The 25,741-nt window shown below is 48.3% G+C and overlaps 1 protein-coding gene across 3 annotated transcripts in view; it reads left to right on the forward strand.

The window, feature by feature from the left end:
- The window catches only part of LOC308591136 (uncharacterized protein), a 164,184-nt gene that overhangs the window by 137,605 nt on the left and 838 nt on the right, over window positions 1–25,741 (forward strand). The window lies entirely within an intron of this gene.

Raw genomic sequence — 25,741 nt, forward strand, 5'->3', positions numbered from 1 at the left:
GTTCTGATTTAAAAGAGAGGTAGAGCTGTTAGGGTTTCCTTAGCTGTGGTTCCTGCATTGCAGGGTGTTGGACGATGACACTTTGGAGTCCCTTCCAACTGTACAATTCTATGATAAAATCTGTAGGACAGCATTTAGAATGAGCTAAAACTATTTGAATAATAGTAAAAATCAATAGGAGCACAACACTTTTTAAAAAGAGAGAGAGGCCTGAAATAAGCAAGTCTTTTCTACCTACCGGAAGGCCTCAAAAGTTGGGGACACATCTCCCTGCCCCAGGAGAGAATTGCCTTTATTTGAATTGGCTTTAAAAGGCAAGCAGGCAGCAACTCTGTGTACAAGACAGAAGTTGAAAGAGATGGGGAAGGAGACAGAGAGGGAACAAGAATGCTGAATTAATGACAGGGCTTACAGCTGGTTCAGTTTCCCCCTTTCTCAACTGGAGTTTCTTCAGGCAAACACGAGGCCTCTCCCTGAGGAATATTTGGCAGAAATCAAGCTATACTCATGCCAGCTCCCCCCCTTTTTATTTTCAAGGAAACTTCCTTCTCTTGCTCTCCTTTAATTCTCCACCACCACCACCCATCCACAGGACTTTGCAAGTGGCAGTGTTTAAAACAGAAAGATTTGCAAGGAGCTATCAATCATGGTGCTCGTAGGATATATCTCCTGGTGAAATTTTGCTGGGGCTTTCATAAATCAACATAGCTGGAATATTTGTGGCTGTCCCTGTGAGATTTATGCAGGTGGGAGATTAGAACCAGTCGTGTGTGTGTGTGTGTGTGTGTGTGTGTGTGTTGTTGGTTGCTGAGGAAGTGGGGTGAGCATGAAGAGAAGTCTAGCGATAGAGGTGGGTGCAATGCTGGTGTGCAGAAAGGGAAAGGATTTATAATAATATCAAAGGGTATTTAGAGATTTCAGAGAAGAGTAATTAGAGGGGAAAGTGTGTGCTTGTTCGCCTCTTTAATTTGGAGTCAGAGACTCTCATTTAGATGTGTCATTTGCAAATGAGTTTGCAGAGAAAGAAGCCTTGAAAGCATTTATCAAAGCTGTTGCTTATGCTGGGTTTCCCCTCCACTAATGAGTCCCTCTTTTCAAATTACCTCTACAGGTACAATGAAATTTATACAGGGTGTATTAAAACTCACGTTGGCTGTAACTTCCATGGACTTAATGCACAAAAACCCAGTGGATGGAGGTGACTTGATGCCCATACACCCATGATTCGATGGGCTGTATCCAACTAAGCTTAACTCACAGTAGACCCAGTGAAATTAATGGCCCTAACTTTGCTGTGGGCATTATCCAGTATGGGCTTATCCACTCTTCCTCTTGTCCCACTTCTCCCTGTTGGGATTTGCAGGATACTGGATAAGTCTGCAGGCTTCAACAGGATGATGCAATACTCTGCTGGGTCAGAGTGACTCAGCAGGAGTGTGATTAGTGTAATTGGCTATCACCTCTTTTAAAAGGGAAAGCCTGTTTAACAGGTAGTGTGGTGGTTGTGCTGTAGTGTGGTGGTGCTGTGGTGGAGAGTATTCGTTTGTAAGTACTCTGTATGGACTGTTTCTTTTGTAAATGCCTGTATATAGCTCACATTAAAAAAGGACTGCACTGAAAAACCTGGAACTCTTAGTGTTTCGCTGAAAACGCCGCGTGGAATACGCGACAGGGTTATGGGCCCAGCACGCTTCCGCTGCGCAAGAGTACAGGTGGCAGTTATCTAGCCGTGGGTGCTGGAGGTGAGCTGCAGGGATGGAGCAGTCCAGAACTGGCGTGTTGCTGGAGAAGCTGACGGCCACGAACTACAGCATCTGGTCGGTCCGCATGCAACACTTCCTCAAGCGTGAGGGCCTGTGGAAGGTGGTGGAAGAGCCACCGCAGCCCCCTGAGGAGGATGAAAAGGATGAGAAAGCTTTGGCTACGATCATCCTTGGAGTGGACGACAGCCAGCTAGTCTACGTAGCTGATAAGGTGACGGCAAGTGAGGCGTGGAATGCGCTCAAGGCTGTCCATGTGCGAGAGACAGCTGGCTCACTGATAACACTGACCAGGAGACTGTACCGGTGTCGGAAGAAACCGGGGGACTCCCTGGTAAACCACCTAAAATTCCTAACAGGCTGTTTCCAGGAGCTAGCCTTAAGAGGGAGGCCTGTGGGGGAAGAGGACAAAGTCTTTATAGTCCTGAGTTCCCTTGACGACAGCTATGATATGCTGGTCAACTCCCTCGAGTCTGTAGAGACTGATAAGCTGACTCTGGAATACGTGACCGGACGGTTGTATGCAGAGGAGGACAGGCGTGCAGAGCGAAAGATGACCTCAGCCCAGCTGTTGGAGCATCCCAGAGGGAACAACAGCCAGGAAGAGCAGAGGTGTCGGGAGCCCAAGAAACAGCCAGGAGGAGCTGCTGCAGACCAGCCGGTGGTCAACAAAGTAAAAAGGTGTTTTTGCTGCAAGTCCAGTGGACATCTGCTGCGGGACTGCCCGAGAAAACAACAAAAACAGTGGAAGCACAAGAGGCAGCAGAGGGAGTCTACTGCTTGGGTGTCTGCAGATGGTCAAGAAAATGAGGAACTGTGGGTTCTGGACAGTGGAGCTTCTCAACCCTTTTGTAAAAGAAAAGGATTGCTAACTGATGCTAGGGCTTCAAACAAAAAACATATAAGTCTTGCTACGGGCCAGAAAGCTAATGTGGTTTGTGAGGGGGAGGTTGTGTTCCCACAGCTGGGACACACATTCAGGAATGTGTTGTGTGTGCCTAGTTTGCAAAACAATCTCCTGAGCATTCCTGATTTGGCAAAAGCAGGCTTTGAAGTAAATTTTGTGGGAGATCAGTGCCAGATAAAGCAAAATGGGGCAGTGTTGGCAAATGCTAGCCTTAGAACTAATATGTATGTACTGCAGTGTGAATCTAAGGTTGCGAATGTGCAAAATGTCCCGACCCATGATATGTGTATTCATCTCCTGCACAGGCGTCTGGCTCATGCTAGCTATAAGGTGCTAAACAAAACATTGGAGTTGTGTGGGGGGATGAAAAACATAAAAAGTTGTGATAATTACTTAGACTGCAATATCTGCAAGGAGGTTAAAAGCAGGGCTTGCCCAGTAGCAAGAGCAAGCCAGAGAGAAACCAAAAAACCACTGGAGTTGATTCATGCTGATGTAACTGGTCCTTTTCCACCAAGTGTCTCCCACAACAAGTAATAATAATAATAATAATAATAATAATAATGTCAGGGGTTTAGGTGCAGAGGCACGGGCAAGGGAGGAAACAGAGAGCGAAGGGGAGGAGACAGAGGAAAGGATGAGTGATGACGACGACCCGAGATCTCCCAGTCTTTCCAGTGAATCAGAGGATTCACAGAAAGGAGCACCAGTGGCCAGGGCAAGGGGGGAATCTAGAGAGGCACCCCAGGAAGATAGAGCCAGAGGAGACTCAGGGGGGAGCAGCTGGAAATCGGGACCAGCGTCACCGCCAGGAAGTAGGGAAGAGGAAAGGAGCCAGGGGGGAAGCGCTGGCAGCTCACCACAGGAGGGAGGGCAGGAGTCAGGAGTGGCCACACCTCCATCGGGGAGCGAAGAAACGGTTAAGAGGAAAGTGGAAGGTTGGGCGCGCGCGCCAAGTTCAAATGCAGAGGAAGGCGGCGCAGTGAGCAGCCCCGAAAGGGAACCAGGTCCTAAAGCCCGGCGCAAGGAGGCAGAAGGGTCCGGGTCAGCGTCAGAAGAATCCCGGAAGGAAGAAGCCCCGGGGGGTAGAGGGACCCAGAGGAGGACAGTCAGGAGGAAAAGGTGGAGCAAGGCTAGGATATTAAGTTGGTGCGCACGGGGCGGAGACTCAGACGGAGCCCCGCCGATCTAGCTAGTAGACGTAGAGTTGCAGACAGCAGCGTGAGAATGGAAACTGTAATTCAATAAAGACTTTTACTTAATGACCGCTGGCTAGCGTGATCCTCTGTGAGCTAGGATCTTGAAGCAGCTCTGACAGTAGGCTCCGTCTCCACATTGTGGGCATCTGCAGCCTCGAGGAGGGGAGAGAAACAGGCGCCCACTAGCGAGCTCACGAACGGCAGGAGACATGACGGCTGAGCAGCAGATAGAGGACCTCAGAAAAGCAGTGGCACAACTGAACGCCGAGGTTCTCGCATCCAGGAAGAGAGAGGACGAGGCAGCTGCCGCCTGCAGGGATCTCCAGGTCAGGTTAGACGTACTGGCAAAGCAAACACCCCGGCAGGAGGGAATTGGGTTGGCGAGACGGACAGGCGGACTGCTCTCTCACTTCGATGGGAACCTGCAACAGTATCCCAACTTTAGAGCCGACGTACTGTGCGCACTGCAACTGTTGCATAAAGACTTTAGAGATGAACAGGAGAGAGTGGGGTTCATCATGTCCCATCTGCATGGGGAGGCGAAAGCATGGTTGCGCAATTTATGGAGAGATAACAATCCGGCGCTCCAGAATGCGGATGCCTTTATTAAAGCGATGGATGGGTGTTTCTTATCAAGTATTGACATTGATCTTGCACGGAAGGAGGTGCATGGGCTGAGACAAGGGAGGGCCAGCGTCAGACAGTATCATGCCCGCTTTTTCGCCTTGGTCAGCGCCCTGGAATGGGACAGAGATTCGGCTCCTGTAAGAGACCTCTTTTGGGAGGGACTGCACAACTCGATTAAAGATGAGATAGCGAGGGGGGAGAGACCCCGAACCACCCAGGAGGTCGTTCAGAGGGCACTGGCTGTGGGGGTGAGGCTGGAAGGACGTCCGTGGAGCAAGGACGAAGGACGTGGAGGGCGCGAACCAGCTGGGGGCCCCTCCTTCTTTCCCAGAGAAGCAGCACGGGCGCAATCCACGCCTCCGCCAGGAGGAGGAGCCGAACCTATGGAGGTTGGAGGTGCAAGGGCTCAGTCAGCAACCAGAGCCCTAGCACCGGCAGCAGTGAAGGCGAAGCCTCCTAGAGGGACCAGGAAGTGTTACGTCTGTGAGCAGCCAGGGCATATGGCGAAAGAGTGTCCCCAGAGGCCCCACAAGCTTACTGCAGCCTCAGCAATGGTGACTGCAGCAACGCAGCAGGGAGGACCACAGCAGGGAAACGACGATGTCTGGCTGGAGGAAGAGGCACTGGGGCCCAGCCAGACGTGTTAGTGACGCAGTCCCCAGAGATTTTACAGCCAGTGAACCCCCTCCCGCCCAAACCAGTAGTGAGGCTCACAGCATCTCTCCAGCTACCCACTGGAATCACCATGGACGTGCCAATCACCATCGACTCCGGCAGCAACGCGGACTTTATAGGGCAGGAATTTGTCGACAGGCACGCTGTGCAGTTGCTGCCGGCCACACTGCCCCTGCAGGTTGTCACTGTGGATGGCAGGGAGCTGCTAGGGGGGCAAGTGGTGAAGCAGACGCCACCAATGGTGATGCGACTTGGAAATCACAGGGAAGTCATCAGCTTCAACGTCACTCAACTGTCTGACACGCCCATTGTATTGGGCATGAGTTGGCTGGACAAGCACAGCCCAACGATGGCTTGGTTCCAGAGGCAGCTGGTTTTCGGCTCTTCCTTTTGTGCTGAACACTGCATCGTACCCAGGCAGGAAGGAGAGGAAGAGGAGTCACAGCTGCTGCTAGGCACGCTGCAAGCGATTCCCCACAAGTACGCAGAATTTCTGGAAGTTTTCTGCGAGAAGGAGGCGGACAGGCTACCCCCTCACAGACCATATGACTGCAAAATTGACCTGCTGCCGGGGGCGGCGCTGCCTAAAGGGAAGCTGTATTCCATGTCTGAGGACGAACTGCAGGAACTCAAAGACTTCATCGATCATAATTTGGAGCGCGGTTTCATCCGAGAGTCTAAGGCAGCGGGGGGCAGTCCTGTATTCTTTGTTAAGAAGCGAGACACGCCCCCAAAAAGTCTCGTAGTGGATTACAGGATTTTGAACAGTGTGACCAAGCCGTCGGACTTCCCCATGCCCCGCATCGACGACCTCCTGGCGAAGGTACGGAAGGGAAAGGTGTTCACCAAGTTGGACCTGCGGGGGGCGTACAACCTCATTCGCATGCGGGAGGGTGATGAGTGGAAGACAGCCATGTTCACGCCACTGGGTACCTACGAATACAGAGTTATGCCTTTTGGACTGCAAAATGGCGCTCACGTTTTTCAAGCATTTATGCATCACGTGTTGGCGGGACTTCTCTACAAGACGTGCGTCTGTTTCTTGGATGACATCCTGATCTTTTCGGAGTCGCAGCAAGAACATGACAAGCACGTCAAGGAAGTGCTGGGCAGGCTAAAGCAACACAGGCTCTACGCCAAGCTGGAGAAGTGCCAATTTGACGTGCCGGAGGTGGATTTTCTGGGCTACAAGCTGTCTGACAAGGGGCTCGCCATGGACAGCGCCAAGGTTCGAGCAGTGTTGGATTGGAAGAGCCCGCGCAACCGGAAGGAGGTCCAACGGTTTGTCGGCTTTGCGAACTTCTATCGCAAGTTTATCAAGGGCTTCGCGATGCAGACGGCGGCCATCACTGACACCCTTAGCTCCAAGAAGAAGAAGTTCATCTGGACAGAGCAGGCGGAGCAGTCCTTTCAGGCCCTCAAGCGTCTCTTCGCGTCGGAAGAGCAGCTGCTTCATGTCAACCCCAGCATGCCGATGAGGGTGGAGACAGACGCTTCGGACAGAGCAGTGGGGGCGGTCCTGCTGCAGAAGGACCAGCAGGGCGTGTGGCGGCCGGGAGCGTTTTACTCCAGGAAGCTCAGCAAGTCCGAGCAGAACTACACCATATGGGACAGGGAGTTGCTGGCCATTCATGCAGCGTTCAAGGCGTGGAGGCACTTTCTGATCGGCGCCAAGCACACGGTGCAGGTTTGCACGGACCACAAGAATCTGGAACACTGGCGCACGGCACAGTTCCTGAACCAGAGGCAGATACGTTGGGCTGAGTTCTTTGCGGACTTCGACTTCCGAATAGAGTATGTCCCGGGGGACACCAACATCATGGCAGACGCTCTCTCCCGCAAGCCACAGTATCTGGAGGACGCAACACCAGCGGCCGCCATGCACATCTTTGCACCGACAGTGTGGGCGTGCGCCGCGGCGACCGTGGACCTAGAGGCGGTGCGGCGAGCGTTGCAGGGGGACTCCTTCGCACAAACGAAGATGGCAGAGGTGCGAGGGGGCAAGGCAGCGGCCGACGGTTTCCAGCTACGAGATGGATTGCTCATCCGTAAAGGGGCCATCTACGTGCCGGGTGACGAACTTCGAGCCAAGGTGCTACAGCAGCTGCACGACGCACCCACGGCCGGGCACTTTGGCAAGGAGAAGACGGTGGAATTAGTAGCCAGGGATTTCTGGTGGCCTGGAATGAGAGGGGAGGTCGCAGACTACGTGGCGAGGTGTGACACTTGCCAGAGGGCAAAGACGGTGCACAAACCGCCGGCTGGACTGTTGGAGCCGCTGCAAACTCCGGTCGAACCTTGGGAAAGGGTGGCTCTGGACTTTGTCACGGATCTGCCCAGCTCAAGGGGCAAGACGGCAGTGTTGGTGGTGGTGGACCTGTTCTCCAAGATGGCGCATTTCATTCCGTGTGCTAAGGTGGCCACGGCAGAGCAAACCGCCAAACTGTTCATAGACCACGTGTTCAAGGTTCACGGTCTGCCACGGTCTATTCTGTCCGACCGCGGGCGGCAGTTCATCTCGAACTTCTGGCAGAAGCTGATGGGCTTCCTAAACGTCAAGATCAATCTGGCGTCGGCGAGACACCCGCAGACCAACGGGCAAGCGGAGCGAGCCAATGCCATCATGCAGCAGTACCTGAGATGTTATGCGAACCAACAGCCTGCGACGTGGGTGGATTACCTGCCGCTTGCAGAGTTTGCCTACAACAACACGAAGCACGTATCCACGGGCGTCACGCCGTTCTTCGCCAACAACGGGCGGCACCCTAGAACCTTCCCGGGACTGGAATGCAGGGGAGAAGGGGAGCCGCAGTCAGCAGATGCGTTCGCGTCGGAGCTGCAGGAAGTCCACGATCAGCTGCGGCGCCACCTGGAGCTGGCTAAACACGCATACAAGGTACAAGCGGACAAACACAGAAGGGTTGGCGAAGAGCTCCACGTGGGAGACTGGGTCTGGTTAGCAGCCCACGCAGTGCCGGCCAGGTCGTTGGCCAAGAAGAAACTAGGGCATAAACAACTGGGGCCCTACCAAGTCGAAGAGCAGGTCAACCCGGTGGCTTTCAGGCTGGCGCTTCCGGAGGGTTCCAGAATGCATCCGGTGTTCCACAGATCGGTGCTCACTCCCTACAAGGCACCGCACAGGTTCCAGGAACCCGGAACGGCGCCGAGTCCGCTCAGAGAAGGAACGGGGCACGCGGGAGTGGCACAGGAGGAGCGCATCAACGAAGTCACGGAGATTTTGGACTCCAGATGGGGGGAAGAGGGAGTAGAATACTTTCTCGCCAGGGAGGGCACCCCGGCCAGTGCGAACAGCTGGGTGCCGGGCTACGCTTTAGACGAACCTCTGCTCAAAGACGAGTTTCATGCCCTCTTCCCACATAGACCTATGCCAGCGGACTTTTTCGACGACTGGCTTTTCACGCCCACGCTTTCGGACAGCACGTTCAGGGGGTTCGACTCGGACGAGGAACCGACACGAGACGTCCGTTCCCCGGAGGGGTCACCCTCGGGATCTGTCTCAGAACCCTCGTATTGGTGGGACGATAGGCCGGAGGAGCAGTTCCGCAGGAAGTGGCTGGACTGTTCCGGCCGAGCAACGCCGCCTGGAGGAAGTGCGGGAGAGACGGACATGGACATTTTCGGGGACGACCCTGGTTTCGAGCACGGCGGCACAGAGATGGAAGAGGAGGTGACTGTCGTCAACGAGAGCAGGGAGGAAGACCCGGAAGAGTTCCGATGGAGGCCTGCCACGGGAAGCGACCGATATCCGACGTTCGTCCCTTTGCAACAGCAGCCCCCAGCTCCAGCACCGGAAGGAGGGGAGGGGGGACTGGGGGGCTTCGAGGGGGGGATGGATGTCAGGGGTTTAGGTGCAGAGGCACGGGCAAGGGAGGAAACAGAGAGCGAAGGGGAGGAGACAGAGGAAAGGATGAGTGATGACGACGACCCGAGATCTCCCAGTCTTTCCAGTGAATCAGAGGATTCACAGAAAGGAGCACCAGTGGCCAGGGCAAGGGGGGAATCTAGAGAGGCACCCCAGGAAGATAGAGCCAGAGGAGACTCAGGGGGGAGCAGCTGGAAATCGGGACCAGCGTCACCGCCAGGAAGTAGGGAAGAGGAAAGGAGCCAGGGGGGAAGCGCTGGCAGCTCACCACAGGAGGGAGGGCAGGAGTCAGGAGTGGCCACACCTCCATCGGGGAGCGAAGAAACGGTTAAGAGGAAAGTGGAAGGTTGGGCGCGCGCGCCAAGTTCAAATGCAGAGGAAGGCGGCGCAGTGAGCAGCCCCGAAAGGGAACCAGGTCCTAAAGCCCGGCGCAAGGAGGCAGAAGGGTCCGGGTCAGCGTCAGAAGAATCCCGGAAGGAAGAAGCCCCGGGGGGTAGAGGGACCCAGAGGAGGACAGTCAGGAGGAAAAGGTGGAGCAAGGCTAGGATATTAAGTTGGTGCGCACGGGGCGGAGACTCAGACGGAGCCCCGCCGATCTAGCTAGTAGACGTAGAGTTGCAGACAGCAGCGTGAGAATGGAAACTGTAATTCAATAAAGACTTTTACTTAATGACCGCTGGCTAGCGTGATCCTCTGTGAGCTAGGATCTTGAAGCAGCTCTGACAAATAATAATAATAATAATAATAATTTATTATTTGTACCCCGCCCATCTGGCTGGGTTTCCCCAGCCACTCTGGGCGGCTTCCACAGAAACCAAAAAACACTAAAATATCATACATTAAAAGCTTCCCTGAATAGGGCCGCCTTAAGATGTCTTCTGAATGTCAGGTAGTTGTCCATCACCTTGACATCCAATGGGAGGGCATTCCACAGGGCGGGCGCCACCACCGAAAAGGCCCTCTGCCTGGTTCCCTGTAGCTTCGCTTCTCGTAATGAGGGAACCGCCAGAAGGCCCTCGGCGCTGGACCTCAGTGTCCGGGCAGAACGATGGGGGTGGAGACGCTCCTTCAGGTATACTGGGCCGAAGCCGTTTAGGGCTTTAAAGGTCAACACCAGCACTTTGAATTGTGCTCGGAAACGTACTGGGAGCCAATGTAGGTCTTTCAAGACCGGTGTTATGTGGTCTCGGCGGCCGCCCCCAGTCACCAGTCTAGCTGCCGCATTCTGGATTAGCTGTAGTTTCCGAGTCACCTTCAAAGGTAGCCCCACGTAGAGCGCATTGCAGTAGTCCAAGCGGGAGATAACTAGAGCATGCACCACTCTGGCCAGACAGTCTGCGGGCAGGTAGGGTCTCAGCCTGCGTACCAGGTGGAGTTGGTAGACAGCTGCCCTGGATACAGAATTGACCTGCGCCTCCATGGACAGCTGTGAGTCCAAAATGACTCCCAGGCTACGCACCTGGTCCTTCAGGGGCACAGTTACCCTATTCAGGACCAGGGAGTCCTCCACACCAGCCCGCCCCCTGTCCCCCAAAAACAGTACTTCTGTCTTGTCAGGATTCAACTTCAATCCATTAGCCGCCATCCATCCTCCAACCGCCTCCAGGCACTCACACAGGACCTTCACCGCCTTCACTGGTTCTGATTTGAAAGAAAGGTAGAGCTGGGTATCATCTGCATATTGATGGACACCCAGTCCAAACCCCCTGATGATCTCTCCCAGCGGCTTCATATAGATGTTAAAAAGCATGGGGGAGAGGACGGAACCCTGAGGCACCCCACAAGTGAGGGCCCAAGGGTCTGAACACTCATCCCCCACCACCACTTTCTGAACACGGCCCAGGAGGAAGGAGCGAAACCACTGTATAACAGTGCCCCCAGCTCCCAACCCCTCTAGACGGTCCAGAAGGATGTTATGGTCAATTGTATCAAAGGCCGCTGAGAGATCCAGCAGAACTAGGAAACAACTCTCACCTTTGTCCCTAGCTCGCCGGAGATCATCAACCAGTGCGACCAAGGCAGTTTCAGTCCCATGATGAGGCCTGAACCCTGATTGGAAGGGATCCAAATGGTCCGCATCCTCCAGGCGTGCCTGGAGTTGTTCAGCAACCACTCGCTCAATCACCTTGCCCAAGAATGGAAGATTTGAGACTGGGCGATAGTTGGCCATACTGGCCGGGTCTAAAGATGGTTTTTTAAGAAGCGGTTTAATGACCGCCTCTTTCAGCGGATCTGGGAATGTTCCCTCACAGAGGGAAGCATTCACCACCCCGCAGAGCCCATCGCCCAGCCCTTCCCGGCTAGCTTTTATAAGCCAGGATGGGCAAGGATCCAGGAGACAGGTGGTTGGTTTCACTCGTCCAAGCAGCCTGTCCACATCCTCGGGGGTAACGGATTGAAATTGATTCCATGCAACTTGACCAGACAGGGCTCTAGCACTCTCCCGCCCCAGCCCTGCTCCCACGGTGGTGTCTAGCTCCTTCCGAATATGAGTGATTTTATCTGCAAAAAACTTTGCAAAATCGTTGCAGGAGATCTTGGGGTCTTTACAAGGCCCCGGTGGTAAAGGTGGTTCCGTTAAATTGCGGACCACCTGAAAGAGTCTCCTGCTACTATTTTCTGCAGATGCAATAGAGGCGGTGAAGAAAGTCTTCTTCGCCGTCGCTATCGCCACTTGGTAGGCTCGACGTTGAGCTCTAACCTGTGTCCGGTCAGATTCGGAGTGAGTTTTCTGCCACCGACGCTCTAGCCGTCTCAGCGATTGTTTCATCGCCCTCAGCTCCGAAGAAAACCACGGGGCTGTCCGGGCTCCATGCAATCGGAGAGGGCGCTTCGGAGCCAGACAGTCGATAGCCCTGGTTAACTCCGCATTCCAGCGGGCCACCAGGGAATCAGCTGAAAGGCCATCAACATGGGATAAAGCATCCCCTACCACTCTCTGGAAACCATTTGGATCCATTAAGTGGCGGGGGCGGACCATCCGAATTGGTCCCACCTCCCTGCAGAGGGGAAGGGTCGCGGAGAAGTCCAGTTGCACCAGGAAGTGATCTGACCATGGCACTTCTTTGGTTTCATTTTTACTTAGTGTCAGATCACCCACGTCGCTAGAGGTGAATACCAGGTCTAAGGCATGTCCATGACTATGAGTTGGGCCCAACTTATTCAGGGACAAGTATTGTTTAATCCTAGTGGATGATTTTTCTAGATTTGGCTGGGTCTATCCATTAAAGCAAAAGTCTGACGTTGCCCAAACTTTGAAGTTCTGGGTAAGAAGGGTAGAAAGGCAACTTGGTGAAAAGGTGTCCTCTATTCAATCAGACAGGGGAGGGGAGTTTATGGCAAGCTCCCTAAGAAACTGGTTGCATTCCCAAGGGATTAAACATAGGCTTACCAATGTGGCCACGCCTCAGGAGAACGGAGTAGCAGAGCGTAGGGGAGGTGTCTTGCAGACACAAATGAAAGCATTGTTAGCAGATGCAAATCTTCCAATTAAGTACTGGGCTGAAAGTATTAAGACCGCGAACTATATTGGGAATCGCTTGTGGTCAAGGGTACTAGATGACATACCCTATAAAATTCTCTATAACAAAAGTCCCAGTTTGCAACATTTAAGAATCTTTGGGACAAAGGCATGGGTTGACATACCTGTGAAAAACCGAAGAAAAGGTGGGAAAAGGGCACAGCAGTTGCTATTTCTTGGGTATGAAAGTGGTACGAAAGCCTACAGGTTTGAAGATGATAAAAACCTTTTGAGTTATAGTCGATCAGCCAGCTTTAATGAGCAAAGAAATTGGCCCAAGATACATGCAAACCTGCTGCCAGAAAAAGTTTTACTGCCGAGCATACCTGATAAGGCAGCTGAAACAAAGCTAAGAATTGGCAGCTCTCCCAGAGAAACTGAAAGGGAGGAAGTAAAGGTTGAACATTTTTCTCCAGCTGCTAGCATGGAACAGGGGAGAGAAGAAAGTGCAACAGGGACAGGAGGAGGTAGATCTACAGAGTCAATCCACCCCAAAAGCAGTCCTGAAGGTAGCCCAGGGGGTGAGATTAATGAACCAAGGAGGTCTGCAAGAAGTAATAAAGGTCAACCTCCAGACCGTTATGGGTTCCCAGCCACCATAAACCAGGTTTGTGTAACTGAGCCAGAAAACTTTGAAGAAGTGCAAGAGTTACCTACTCTAGAGAAAGAGGCGTGGTTAAAGGCAATGCAGGCAGAGTATAACTCTCTGCTAAACAACAATGTGTTTGTACCTACAGAATTGCCTGAAGGTAAAAAGCCCATAAGCTGTAAGTGGGGTTTTAAAGTGAAAAAGCTGGCTGATGGTAGTTGTCAGAGGAAAGCCAGGTTGGTTGCACGGGGCTTTACACAGAGGAAAATGATACATTATGATGAAGTGTTTGCCCCAACAGCAAAGGCTGAAACAGTAAAATCAGTTTTAGCAATGGCAAGTCTGAGAGGGTTAAAAGTTAATCATTTTGATGTTGCCTCAGCATATTTAAATGCTCCTATTGACACCGAGGTATATTTACAGCAAATACCAGGTTATGAGCTAGAAAAAGACAGCATGGTGTTAAAACTGCAAAGGGCACTATACGGTTTACACCAAAGTGCACGTCTATGGCATGAATGCATAGACACAACTTTGAAAAAGATGGGATTCAAACAAAGCCTGGCTGATTCCTGTTTATATTCAGCGATGGTGCAAGGAAGTGTTTGTTATTTACTTTTGTATGTTGATGATATCTGTCTAATAACAACTGCACAAAAGCAAGTGTCTTGGTTTATAAACAGCCTAGGTAAAAAATACAAACTGAAGTATTTGGGAGAGATTCAAAATTACTTAGGAGTAGAGGTTCAGAGAAATGAAGAGGGCGTTTACTCTCTGAGTCAAAAGGAAAAAATCGAAAAGTTACTGAAGACATATGGAATGGAGAGGGCAAATGAGGTTGACACTCCCATAACTACCCAGTATAAAAATGAACCAGAAGGGCAAAAATGTGAGAAAGCAACAGCGTTTCATTCTCTGTTGGGTTCTCTGTTATATTTAAGTTGTTGGACAAGACCCGACATAACATTGGCAGTGCACATGTTAAGCCAAAGAAGTGCAGACCCGGCTCAGAGAGATTGGGTAGCACTTAAAAGAATCCTAAGGTATCTGAAAGGCACAAAAGATTATAAACTGGTGCTGGATACAGGATATGATCAGCAAGTGTATGCATACGCTGATGCCAGCTGGGGGGACAGAGAAAATGGAAAGTCTACCACTGGCTATGCCATATATATTGGAAATGCCCTGGTTCAGTGGAAATCCCAGAAACAAACATTTGTTGCCACAAGTACTTGTGAAGCAGAGTACTCAGCCATAAGCGAATGTGTATCACAAATAGAGTGGTTTGCTTGCCTAACAAAAGAGCTTGGAATACCTTCTGAAATGCCAATCACTGTGCTAAGTGACAACATGGCTGCACAACAGCTTGCCAACCAACAGAACTTTAAAAGCAAAAGTAAACATATTGCGATAAGATACGGAAATGTGAAAAATGCTTTGGAAAGAAATGTGTTAAAGGTACAGCACTGTAACACAAAATGTAATGTGGCAGATTTGTATACAAAATGTTTGGATGCTCCTAAATTTCGAGACTTAAGAGAATTATTGGGTCTCAAGCCTTTGACTTAAGGAGGAGTGTTGGGATTCGCAGGATACTGGATAAGTCTGCAGGCTTCAACAGGATGATGCAATACTCTGCTGGGTCAGAGTGACTCAGCAGGAGTGTGATTAGTGTAATTGGCTATCACCTCTTTTAAAAGGGAAAGCCTGTTTAACAGGTAGTGTGGTGGTTGTGCTGCAGTGTGGTGGTGCTGTGGTGGAGAGTATTCGTTTGTAAGTACTCTGTATGGACTGTTTCTTTTGTAAATGCCTGTATATAGCTCACATTAAAAAAGGACTGCACTGAAAAACCTGGAACTCTTAGTGTTTCGCTGAAAACGCCGCGTGGAATACGCGACACTCCCCGCACCTCCCCCTGCGGAAACTGCTCTTTAGCTCTCAGTCAGGCAATTTGGGTTTTTGCTGGGTTGACATATCCTCCGATTTAGGGCTAAAGAGGGGCAACAGCCACTCTCCCCACTTGTGATTCCCAGCAGCTGATATTCAGAGTCATACCGTCTCCAACAATGGAGAGAGAACACAGTCGTCGTGAGTTGCAGCCACTGGCAGCCCTATTCTCCATGAAATGAATTTCCATGACTGGTGCATGAAGAAAAACTGGATCTGAATGAGCCGTTTGTAAAAAATAAAGCCCCCTAGAAGGGGCAATGCTGCTGCAGAGCACCTCATATATATGGGGAATGTTTATTCACAGAACCCTAATTAATAGTAGCCCTAAAGCGAGCAAGGGAGGCATTTGCTTTTTCAGTATAGCCATCCCTGTAATACGATTGCTACTCACTTCTCCTTGCACAGTTAACAGCCGAGGCAGACCTGTGTGCCTCTGTGCTGCTAAGCTTTTACAGCCCAAGGCAAAAGCCACGGCTAAGCCACATGGAGGTCACTGCAGCAGCTGCCCTCCTGCCTCCTTATTAATGAGATCAACGCTGCTCCTGAGCTCAACCAGAGGTTGGTCGGTATCTGGGGAGCCTGTAAATTTCTGGCAGCCAATAAAATGCAGTTTGGTATGCTCACAACTTTAGATGATGGAGAAAGGGGAGGAGAAAGGGGAACCTCTTAACTCGCCCGGCAAAGCCATCCAAGCCACAGGTTGCGGCTCAGTTCCTCTTTCGTTTTCAAGTTCAGGGAGGAACTGAAATTATAAATTATTTTTTGGGGGGTGTTTCTCCCAAGGTTCAGGTCAGACCTTCGTAACCCCACATTTGTTAAGGAAATGCAACTGCAGGGGCTGATGGTGGGGCATCTGTAGGAACATAGAAAGCTGCCTCACACCTAGTCAGACTTGCTTGTCCATCTAGCTCAGTATTGTCTACACTGACTGGCAGTGACTCTCCAGGGTTTTAGAAGGGGATGTCTCCTACCTGGAGATGCTGGGAAATTAACTTGGGACCTTTTGCATGGAAAGCAAGTGATCTGAGCTATGGTGTCTCCCCATAAAGGTAAAGGGACCCCTGACCATTAGGTCCCGTTGCGGACGACTCTGGGGTTGCGGTGCTCATCTCGCTTTATTGGCCGAGGGAGCCGGCGTACAGCTTCCGGGTCATGTGGCCAGCATGACTAAGCTGCTTCTGGTGAACCAGAGCAGCGCACGGAAACGCCGTTTACCTTCCCGCCTTTATCTACTTGCACTTTGATATGCTTTCGAACTGCTAGGTTGGCAGGAGCAGGGACCGAGCATCGGGAGCTCACCCCGTCGCGGGGATTCGAACCGCCAACCTTCTGATCGGTAAGCCCTAGGCTCTGTGGTTTAACCCACAGCTCCACCTGTGTCCCATGTCTCCCCATAAGGAAGCGTAAAGGTGCTTAACCTTTTTCATGCAACTACTTTCCTGGTTTTTGGCTGCCTCTTGAGATATTGTCACCAAACTTGGCATGAGGCTTCTCAATGCACGAGCAGTGGCCCTTGTCGCCATTTGAACACTGGGCACCATTTTGAATCTTAAGTGGTAGACCAGAGTGTGACTTGGCCTGCTTTTTGGTGTGACAGAGCCAAACTTGCAAATTATACTACCCATTTAAAAATCACAATATTTCTAAAAATTCCTGGGCCCTCCCTCCCAATAAGCTTTAATTCATTGCTATGTAAAAGCAAGGCCAGTTTGGGGTGAGGCACCAAGATATGGTCCTTTTTCACATTAGAATCTGATTTGAATGGAGAAGGGGAATCTTTCAAGTCATCAAAGGAGAACATGAATCACAAGCTATACCCCTAATGATAAGGGATAGGTTGACAGTCCCTACAGAGAGCCAGAAACAGAGGGCAGAAATAAAGAAAGGAGGAAAAACCGTACTTGATCTACACCAGCAAATATTGAATCCTTTGTTGTAATGATTCAGAGTAGGTTGTCACCTGTTATCAGAGCTGCATCGTGAAAAATATATCCACTGTAGTCCAAAGAGGCTAATGCAAAGTGGCAACGACACTCTTGGTTAGGTCAAGCTTTCATACACAATTACATTTTCTTTTTTTCTTTTTTTAAATATATTTATTAAAGGTTTTAAACAATACAACAAACTTCACCTTCACAACCAATAAAAAGAAAAACACGATCACAGTCAATCAAAAAAAACACCAAAAAAGACAAGAAAAACATACAAAGCGTGCAAAAAAAAACAACAACCAAAAAAAGGCATAAAGAAGACATTTAAAAAGTTCAATTTCTTGGATATTATTTCCATAACCCTCTTTCTTGACTCCCTCACATCTCCCTTTTCTGTGTTCCCATTTACAAAATCTTATTCAGCAATACTTCACCTTCTTTCAAATCTTATTTTATATTATACATTTCAGCTATTATGTCTCCAATTTTTCCCCTTTATTATCAGTTATTTGAGCTTGACATAATATTGTTCAAAATTTTACCTTTATTCTTATAAACCAATTTTGCATACTCCTTTCAAATATGTCACTAATGCCACGTTATCTTTATATCCTGCATCATTCTAACATTCATACAGTTTACAATACTTTTGCAAATAATCCTTAAATTTCTTCCAGTCCTCTTCCACTATCTCTTCTCCCTGGTCTCAGATTCTGCCAGTCATTTCTGGCAGTTCCATGTAGTCTATCAGTTGCGTCTGCCATTCTTCCAGAGTGGGCAAATCTTCTGTCTTCCAGTACTTTGCGATGAGTATTCTTGCTGCTGTTGTCGCATACATAAAGAAAGTTCTGTCCTTCTTTGGCACCATTTGGCCGACAATGCCCAAAAGGAAGGCCTCTGGTTTCTTAAGGAAGGTATATTTAAATACCTTTTTTAGTTCATTATAGATCATTTCCCAGAAGGCCTTAACCTTTGGGCACGTCCACCAAAGGTGAAAGAATGTTCCTTCAGTCTCTTTACATTTCCCATACACAATTACATTTTCGATTCCTCTTTGCCAGGTCCATAAAGTTGGTTTGGAGGGAGGCATTATTTGCTGAAAAGGAGAGTGGACACCCCACCCCTATTTCATTTTGCCTTTCAGTTCTTTTCTGTTCGGCAGCTATGACTCTGGAGCTCATAGATATTAGGGTTAGCTTAAGATATGGTATTGGAGGCCCTTGCACTTGAATCACACCTGTGGCAAGAGTAGGTGTGGACATGGGGTCTTAGCAACAGAGCAGAGGGATGTGCCTTACACCACGTCAGACCATGAGTCTAGACAGCTCAGTAGTATCTACTGAGTGGCAGCAGCTCTCTAGGATCTCAAGAGAGTTTACCAAATCTATCTGGAGATGCTCTGATACTGAAACACAGATCTTCTCAATAGGAATACAGGAAGCTGCCTTGTACCAAATCACACAATCAGTCCATTTAGCCCGGTGCTGTCTACACTGACTGGCAGTGGCTTTCCAAGACAGGAATCTTTCCAAGTTTTGTATGGAGTTGCCAAGCCAACTGAACCTTCAGAATGCAAGACAGATGCTTTCCACTGAGCTGACAGAGCAAAATTAAGCTTTTCTCGCATTCCGATATCTTCACATACATTATCTCTGTAATCCTGACAACAAACTTATAGGGGATGCCATCTTTATCACCACCCCCATAATCGGTGTGTGTCAAGGACTGGTGGCTTACCAGTGGCCAAGACACGGTTTGAACAGAGCTCTTTCTGGCTTACAGTTCATTATCAGAACTATCTCACAGTACTAGTCTCAGTTACTACTATTACAGTGTGGGATTACAGTAGTATACTATAGTATACCATAGTATAACATAGCATAGATTAGCATAGTTAATGGCCCAGAATGGTTGATAGTTCCATGGAAGCTAATGATTAGGAGATGGTCTCTTGATCACTGGGGATCTCTCAGGGTTTCAGAATGAGATGCCCAGCAGAGCTTTAAGATGGTAATACATGGAGGGGGCAGAGAGACAGGACAAGGAGCAGTTGGCATCTGGGACATTAACAAGACAAGAAACATAAAAAACAAATTGCTCCGAAAACACAGAAGAAAAATTAAACACACAAACATACAAATAACCACAAAAGCAATCATCTTCTTTCTGAAAATGAATTCTATTCTGTACATCTCTACTCAGAAGCAAGCCCTATTAAGTTCTCCCAAGTAAATGTGGATAAGATTGCAGCTGAGTTAGAAATCGTTGTCGGATCCAGTAGAGTTCTTTTTAAAAAATTGATCAATCATATTTTCACTGACCAATCCACCATATTTAAAAGTTTCCAGATTGCCCAGATCACTTTTTGCTCTTTTAACGAAAACATTGAACTTAAAAACTTAGCCAACAACTTGGTTGCAGGAAAAAAAATACTGAAGAAATGACTCAGAGATTTTTTCTTCCATTCCTGATTACAGTAACATACCAGATAGCCTTTGAAAAAGAAGAGCAAGCAAGCACTGCCCTCAGATTTCATCCTCAGTGATTAAAAATTGCCGCCACTAATTAAAATTGGCCCCGACCATCAAGGAAAGCTTTAGTTGATTAATCTACCAGTTAAAACTTGCAGCTCTCTAAATCGCACAATTAAAAAGAAAAGTAAAAAAGAAATTATTTTTTATATATATAAAAGCAAGCCGGTACATCCAGGCAGGCATCTTTATTACCATTTGCAATGCTTTTATTTCACCTTATTTTATTAGGAACTTCTGCCATTGCAATGGCTTCTCTCCCCTCATGGGCTTGCACCGAAGCTCAAGCAATTAACCAGCCTGATCACTCTCCATAAACCTGAAATAAACCGTGAAAGGGGGGAAGCAGCAAAACGTATTAACTCCTGACCCTTAACAAGAAGACTTGTCAATTGTATAGCAACATGGGGCTTGGAGCACGGATAGGCTGCCTGATTAATTGGCTGGTCTCAGACGGGTGGATGTGTCCCCTGGCAATTAGCAGGTAGGCTGGATAAACTCCAGGAGAACAGTGTCCTGTGACTAGTATTTTTTAAAAGAAAGGGGGGGACCCAGAAAAATAAAAAAAAGCATGAGGATCCGAACCCTCCAAAAACAGCCTCAGTTTTAACTTTTGTAGTTCTGGCCTCAATCATGCCGCAAATTTGGGTCTCTGCAAAGCTTACTCAGGGAGTCTGAGCCAATCTGCACATTAAGAAAAAGCATATGGTACTGCCCTCTTGAGAGTGTACCACTTTTGAATGCTGATGGGGGGAGCTCACATTTAAACACTGCCCCACTTAAAGAAAACCTTCCTGGTACAATGGGGGGTGGAATGCGGGTGGCGCTTTGGGTTAAACCACAGAGCCTAGGACTTGAGGATCAGAAGGTCGCGGTTCAAATCCCCTCAATGGGGTGAGCTCCCGTTGCTTGGTCCCTGCTCCTGCCAACCTAGCAGTTCGAAAGCACGTCAAAGTGAAAGTAGATAAATAGGTACCACTCCAGCAGGAAGGTAAATGGCGTTTCCATGTGCTGCTCTGGTTCGCTAGAAGCGGCTTAGTCATGCTGGCCACATGACCCGGAAGCTGTACGCCAGCTCCCTCGGCCAATAAAGCGAGATCAGCGCCGCAACCCCAGAGTCATCCACGACTGGACCTAATGGTCAGGGGTCCCTTTACCTTTATCTTACAATGGGGTGGGGAGTCTGGCAGAGAGAAAACTAGACTCCAGCCCTTTTGCCCAATGAAGGAATATGGTGTTGTCAAAGGAAGGATTTGTTCACTTATACAATGCACCACATTTGTTTTTCAAAATGCTACAGTCCCAAGAAGACTGCACCACATTCCCCCTCCTCCAAATATGTAGGTCTGCTTTGAGATGCACTCCCTGTGCTTATCATGTTTCCACATGCCATGGGACTGTGGACATGCATTTTCAAGAGTTCTGAAACACCTCTGAATTCCTTGTCTGGGCAAATGGCCTTGGCTAAGGTAGCAAACCTGTGATTGTTTAAACAAATCCTCACTAGGTGTTATAGAGCACCACCAGTCCAAAGCGCATGCCATGAAACTCTTGCCAGTGTAGAAATAGTGCAACTGCAATCAGTTTGCCATTCTCACGGCAACTGATAATAAATAGTTCAGTGGTAGAGTATCTGCTTTTCCCAGTTCCATTCCCTGACATCTCCAGGAAGGGCTGAACTAGACCACTGTCTTAAGACCCTGGAGAATCACTACAAGTCATTGTAAACAGTATTGAACCACATGGATTAATTTTGTGTGTAAAGCATCTTCTGTTCTGGCAAAAAAATAAAAATAGGCACAGGAGGAGTTAATTCCATCCCTACTGCAAAGCACACCTGGACTTCAAAACAGATGACTGGATGCTTTTGTGTGCCCACCTTGCCCTTTGGGCAGGAAGCAAAGAATGAAAGAATATTAGCAGAATGCTTTGTTTTAAATACGCAAGACAATAACCCTTAATCGCCTTGCCATGGTGTGGGTTTGGGTTTTTGAATTTTGCGAACAGTACGGCACTTTTTTTTTTTTTAGATATTAAAAAAAAAACCCACACCACCCCCAGTTATTACTTTCTGTTTGAAATGATATTTTGATTCTTACAAAATAGGCATTCCAAAATAACCTGCTGTCTTGAAGGAGGGGTGGAGAAATCACAAATTCCCCAGTGACATAATACCTTTATTAGTCACATTTTCCTGAGCAAGCTTTGGAGTTCTTCAGAAGACTTCCTCAGGCAAAATTTGAACAAAGCAAAAGAGTGTAAGAGTGTAAGTATATGTGTGTGTGTGTGTATGAGAGAGAGAGAGAGAGAGAGAGAGAGAGAGAGAGAGAGAGAGAGCGCTCATGCTAGAGGAAAGGGAATGGTGTTTGCAGTTCTTGAGGTAGTGTGTAGGAGGAGTCCTACAGACATAGAATTAAATTAGGTCGCTTCTAGATCCGGGGATGGCGGGGGAATTGGATTCAGTTCACAGTTAAAGGCAAATCTACCTGAATCACACTTTCTGGAACAATATGTGAACAGCAAAACAGCCATATTTCAAAATGCCAATTTCCCCGAATTTTGCAATGCAGTTCTCTAGCTGAGTCATGTATACAAAAATGCATAGACTAGGGTAAAGTGTGCATTTAAAAAATACGTATATTAATGAAAACGACATGCCAAGATGCATTATATTAGGGAACATTGCTCTGCAAAAATGTGTATAAGCAAAATTGCATAAAAATGGGCACTGAAAAGCTGGTGAATGTTTTAAGTAGGGCTGCCGTACACCCGGAATTTCCCAGACATAGCCATAGTCCAGGAAAATACGCGTGTATGGCAACCCATGTCAAAAGTGTAGTTCGGATTCTCTTGTGCCTGGATTTTCATTTTATGAAATATGGCAACCCTATGTGTAAGTGGACTTTTAAATAATAATAAAAATCGCAAGCTGATGTAGAAATGTGAGTTTAAGATGGGGGGAAATGAGAAACAGAGAGAAACCAAAATTGACTTATTTGCCCAGTCCTAGCTGTATGTGACAGCGGCTACTGTAGGGTGTATTTGTGTCCCATTTTGCAGAGGACCATCCTCTATTTGCAGGCATCTTCACTTTGAAAGGCTGTAACGTAAAGGGTGGAACGTAAAGGTGACTTGGGAGGAGTCAATGTTAATGGTTCCCTATGACTTGGATGCACGACTCATATCCACCAGGAGTCGTGTGTTCAGTATTTTATGAAACTCCCTTGCAGAAGGATAGACAAGCTCCCTGCCTGTTGAACTTCCACCACCTACTAAAGACTTTTTTTATTCTAAATCCAGCAGGGTTCTCAGTTAAATTTTACTTGTATAGTTATAACTCATTTTTAATTTAATTGCACTGAGTCTCGTGCACACTGTTGAGGCTGCATTCAAACAGCACTTCATTCCATTTCCACTATGTTTCCCGAACTGTTAATTTCCACATTATATTTGAGCTTTCACTGGATGTAAAAAGCCACTTCTGGAAGTATAGTGGAATATAGAGCCCGAAGTTAGCACCCGTTTCCATATAATCTGCAAATTGATTTTTCCCCCCTGAAAGCCAAAGACACAGAAATGATTGCTAAACTTGCTCTATAGTCCACTATAGAAGAGGCTTTTTACATCATGTGGAAGCTCAAATACAACATGTTAGGAAAAAGTCATAAAAACAGAATAATACGGCCATGTGAATGCAGCATTAGACTAATTGCAACCAAGTGGTCTACAAATTCTCAAAATAAATGAATGAAATCATACTTTCCTGCTGGATCTTGTACCGGTATTTTGTTCAGGTCAAGAAGGAGAGAGCAAGCCTTTTGGCATCCAGGATGCAGCTTTGAAAACGTGTTAGTCAGGAGCCCCTGGATTCCAACGAGGCATTAGCACCAGGGCTTCTGCCTGTGAAGAAAGACAAGCCAAGGGCCCAGAGCAACTTCTTCAATTGCAGGAAGCTGATTGTATAAGATACACCACCCTCCTCCGATCTGGATCATGTCAGTTGATTCTTGTTTGGAGCTAGAGGAGCCAGCAGTGAAGCTGTTCGAGAGAGATGTGGAGAGCCCCCAAGGGAATACTTTTGAAAAGAACTGGGGAAATAGTTTCCCCAGCCACCAGACTGAGCCTCTTTGGGGGACATATATATGAATAGAGGGATGCGGGTGGCGCTGTGGGTTAAACTACAGGGCCTAGGACTTGCCGATCAGAAGGTTGGCGGTTCGAAGCCCTGCAATGGGGTGAGCTCCTGTTGCTTGGTCCCTGCTCCTGCCAACCTAGCAGTTCAAAAGCACGTCAAAGTGCAAGTAGATAAATAGGTACCACTCCGGCGGGAAGGTAAACAGTGTTTCCGTGCGCTGCTCTGGTTCGCCAGAAGCGGCTTAGTCATGCTAGCCACATGACCCGGAAGCTGTACGCCGGCTCCCTTGGCCAATAAAGCGAGATGAGCGCCGCAACCCCAGAGTCGGTCACAACTGGTTGTCAGGGTTCCCTTTACCTTTATATGAATAGAGACTGTCACAAAATCGGGCAGATCCACACGATGCATTTAAAGCAGATTCAACACACTTTCAAAGCACATGACCTCCAGAATCCTAGGAGCTGTCGTTTCTTCAGGGTGCTGAGAATTGTAGCTCTGTGAGGGATAAACTGCAGTTCCTCTGATTCTTTGAGGGCAGTAATGTGCTTTAAAAGTGTGTTGAAACTGCTTTAAATGTATAGTGTGGAAGTCCACCAGTGAATTTAGGGAGATAACGTCCAGCGTCCTCATGGAACTACACATCCAAGCATTGGGAATATAGGGAGCTGTCTTATAGCAAGTCAGACTATTGGTCCATCCAGCTCAGTATTGTCTACACTGGCTGGCAGCAACTCTCCAGGATTTTGGATCACTCCCTGCCCTGGTTGGAGATGCCAGGGATTGAACTGGTTCAAGAGCCTGGTACTTTTGCAGGGTAATCCTGAAAATCAGGTTAACCTGAATACATAAAATTGATGGCCTAGATAGTAAAACTAGAGTTTATCTGCTTATACAATCAAGTTGAAATTATATGTTCTTTTATTTGTAAAATTTTTTTTTAAAAAATGTTATTTTAAAGGCACTAGTTCACCAAAAAAATGCCTTCAAAGCAGTGTATAAAACATAAATGAGATACAATCTCCATATGCCAGCCTGAGGTCCTCTAGATGTTTTGAGCTACAACTCCCATGTGCTGGCTAGGGCTGATGAGAGCCGTAGCCCAAAACATATGGAGAGCACCAGGTTGGAAAAGCCTGCAGTATAGAAATAAAAATGCGGCAGAGGGAAGGGAACCCAGAACATCTATCTATCCAAGGCAGAACCTCTATCTATCCAAGAACAACAGCAATAAATTTTTCAGGGAAGCATACTGAATATTCACATATATATTCAGCTTCAGTCTTTGAAGGCAGGTCTATCAAACTGTGGGAAAAGTTTCCAGGGTCACACACCCGTCCTCACTTGTTGCCAAATGCCACTTCAAAGAAGATAATCCACAACATGATATTCAATCATTTCAAAACAAAAAAAGATCTCAATCTCTCAATCTCTCTCTCTCAAACACACACACACACACACACACACACACACACACACACACACACTTTAAAGAAACTCTTAAGACTCTCAAATTCTCTCCAAAGCCAACGATTGCAGGCACACCATACATTTAAAGTGTGTGCATGCACACAAAGCACCAAATCCTGGGAACTGCAGAGGGTTACATTTCCCTGCACCCATAGCAAACTACAGTTCCCAGAGTTCTTCAGCAGGGAAGACGTGCTTTAAATGTGCTTTATGCGTATGGTGTGTATGCAGACGAAACCAGCTTTTCTCCTTAGATTCAAGCAGAATGTTTGCGCTGGTGCTGTTCTGAAAGACCCACCCTCCTTTCCCCTGCTCCCCCTCAAAAATACACTTTTATCTCTGAAGCCCCATGTCCCTTTTCCCCACGGACAAATTGCTGCTTGTTGCTGCTCAGATAACCAGCATCCATTCCCTGACGCCCTTCTCCTGCGAGTCATCCAAGTCGCTGATAATTGGCATGGAAGTCGGGGCAGGCGGCGTGGCCTCTGGACTTCAGCTCCCTTGACCTCAGTCAAGTGGCTGTTATTTAGTTCAGCAGCAGCAAACCTGTTTGGAAAGCGTGGCACT

The sequence above is a fragment of the Podarcis bocagei genome, assembly GCF_964188305.1.
Source record: "Podarcis bocagei genome assembly, chromosome: 7".
NCBI classification, from domain to species: Eukaryota; Metazoa; Chordata; class Lepidosauria; order Squamata; family Lacertidae; genus Podarcis; species Podarcis bocagei.